Below are 2,824 nucleotides of genomic sequence, written 5' to 3'. Positions count from 1 at the left end.
TTCTTTCCCTCCACCTTCTCTCTACATTATCGTCTTGAATTTCTAGTTCTCTCTCACGTTTTGATATCTATTCCTCTCCCATTCGTTCCTCCTCCTTTTCAATGTCGCCCCTACTGTTGTTGACACCTTTTTTTCTAGCTTTGTATCACTGTCTCTTCCTTATCTAATTTCCTTTTTTTCTCCTGTTTCTTCATTTTCGATTTCCCATCCTTTCAACAAAATTTCATTTTCAGTTAGATAATAAATATAAACATAGAGCTACACACACATATATATATATAAAACTCTCCCCCTCTCTCTCACCACTATAACTATCAAACAGTGTATCAATAGATATATAAATATGAGTGTGTGTGTATATGTATATATATATATACTGTTGGCGTATTTTGTTTTACTGTATGTATACATATATAGAATTATATACCATTTGTGAATGCGTACGAGTGTCTGAGTAGTAATGATGTAGTATTCAGGGGCAGATAACTGTTATCAGCAATAGCCACCCGACAATGGATGATTACCATCGTTGCCACCCTATCATCGTCTAACGCTTTTCTAAAAGCACACTACAAACTAGCAACTTCGATTACAAACCCTTAAAGGTTCGTCCTCACAATTTCTACATTACTTCTTCTCCCTTGTACACAGCCTTTTCTTTATTGCATCCACTTAACCATTATCCAGTTATTTGCTTCATTCAACAATTTTTTTCACTGTTTATACCAGGCCTTGCATTACTGATTTCAGAATATATTAATATGCTTCTAAATAGAAGGCAATAATCGTTAACAATAATTTGTCGCAGTTCTAGTTTTTTAAAATTTTATTTCAAAGGAAGAGCAATATAAGGAATTTAAACTAATCTTCAGGAATTTTTTTTCCTTCAAAACTATCTATAATCTAGATTTATCTGTTGTTACTCTATAGCCCTCAGGTCAACCCTGATCGAGCAGGCCTGTGATCAATGGAATTCCAGTCGTAACCATTCTGTCCTTTCAGGGACAGGACTATATTATCTAATCTATCCTTTTTTAAATATATATTTAAGACGATGAGTGTAATTTGAAGGAGAATTAGCTGCTATTTTTTTGCAGGTCAGTCGACCATATACTCTTTATTGGTTCGATAATTTCTCCGTATTCTCCATACGTGTGATGTTAGTCTTGAAATGACCACCAGATATTCAACATGTTCTTAATAGGAATGCCATCTGATAGTTTACTTCATTAATACTTACTCTAATTGTTTATATATTCATGCAAAAATATCCGAGATTATCGTCCCGTATTGTTCATCTTCATGTTGTTGTCAGTTGTTTCAAAGGAGTCGGATCCGAGAGAAGTGATGGCCACCAGACAATATATGTTGCTAAATATTTGTTTTAGAACCATCACAAATACAGATTAACTGTAGGAAGTGTTATATTCTTCATTGTGTATGTTTAATAATAGAAATATCTTCTGCTTATTCCTTTTCTGGATCGGAGTTGTATTTGGACGAATGTCATATTTAAGTCTAAACTAAACCACTTTATCATATTTTAATTATTATTATTATTATTTTGTGATTACTCTTTCATTTATTCACACTGAGTCACACACAAAACAAACAAACCCTGTAATTAAAAGGTTTTAGAAATGGTTTCAATGAGAAATTCTGCCAGAGTGTCTAAGACGATCTGATATCTGGGAATTGACAGATTGTTAACTTTAAGGAGCGCCTTCCGTATGCTTTTAGTAATAAATAATAATGATGAATAATGATGACAGTAATAATCTGTCGTATGTGGTAGCAGAATGTTTGTATCTGTAAACTACAATATTAAAAACAACAGCCTGTAGTAGTAACAATGATGTCATGCTTCATCATACACACACACACATACATTTATGTCAGCCACTTGCTGCTACTGCTGTTGTTGTTACTACAACATTGCTAAATTACTGTCTCTCCCTTCCTCTCTGTCCATCCTTATCACTCGTTTCACTGAAACTTCATTTAATGTAAATTGTCCCATCACACTTGGATTCACACACCAGTCGGATCCGCAGTCTTTGAGACATGCTTACTATTACACCGATAATTCCAGAGAAAAGAGACCATATCTCCAAGATGTCTTCAATCTCTGAACAGGTTGTTTCCTTATTCTTAGTTCACCACAATTTTTACGTTTCCTTTCCTTTTGGTCCCTTGTCCCCTTCTCTGTGTATACATCTACATTCATTCATTAATACATACACATTTACCTATGTGTAAGCGTATATATATATATATATATATATATATATATATATATATATATATATATATATATATGCTGTGTATGGCTGCTCACGTATTTAATGTACACTGTGTGTGTATATAATTGTTTGTCTATATAATGTTTGTGTCTATATAATCTGTAAGTATGTTTGGAGAACATACTTTGCGTAAAGCATACCTTTTGTGTACATATGCTATATTCTGAGTATGTATGTACACTCACATATATGTATAAACACACAACTTTAACTTATACTGTGCAACTTTGTGTGAATATAATGTATGCAGTGTTATTAACTATATAATTGTATACACATAGATATAAGGTGTGTGGATATGTGTATATCTTGTACTGAGAGTTTATAACGCTGTGTATGTGCCTATATATATATATATATAATCCGAATATATGTGTGCTTAGTGTATGGTATGTATGATGTAAATGAAGTATATGGTAATGATCCTATGTTCATATATAAAAAAAAACTCATTTCCAATATTGATAAAAAGAATGCCTATAAATATATATATATATATATATATATATATATATATATAT

General features: G+C 32.1%; 1 protein-coding gene across 5 annotated transcripts in view; it reads left to right on the top strand.

The window, feature by feature from the left end:
• The first annotated feature begins 464 nt into the window (after positions 1–464).
• The window catches only part of LOC106875263 (rab GTPase-activating protein 1), a 120,644-nt gene continuing 118,284 nt past the window's right edge, over positions 465–2,824 (top strand). For 4 of the 5 annotated variants that reach the window (XM_014923344.2, XM_014923343.2, XM_014923342.2 and 1 more), the window contains exon 1: positions 465–605. The gene's annotated coding sequence lies outside the window, so the exon portion shown is untranslated. Of the gene's footprint in view, positions 606–1,972; positions 2,137–2,824 lie in introns of those variants that run through there. The other variant, XM_014923340.2, reaches the window with a different exon arrangement.

The sequence above is a fragment of the Octopus bimaculoides genome, chromosome 2 (genome assembly GCF_001194135.2).
Source record: "Octopus bimaculoides isolate UCB-OBI-ISO-001 chromosome 2, ASM119413v2, whole genome shotgun sequence".
Classification (NCBI taxonomy): Eukaryota; Metazoa; Mollusca; class Cephalopoda; order Octopoda; family Octopodidae; genus Octopus; species Octopus bimaculoides.
Note: the sequence above shows the minus strand (reverse complement) of the source record. Positions and strands in the feature narration are given on the sequence as shown.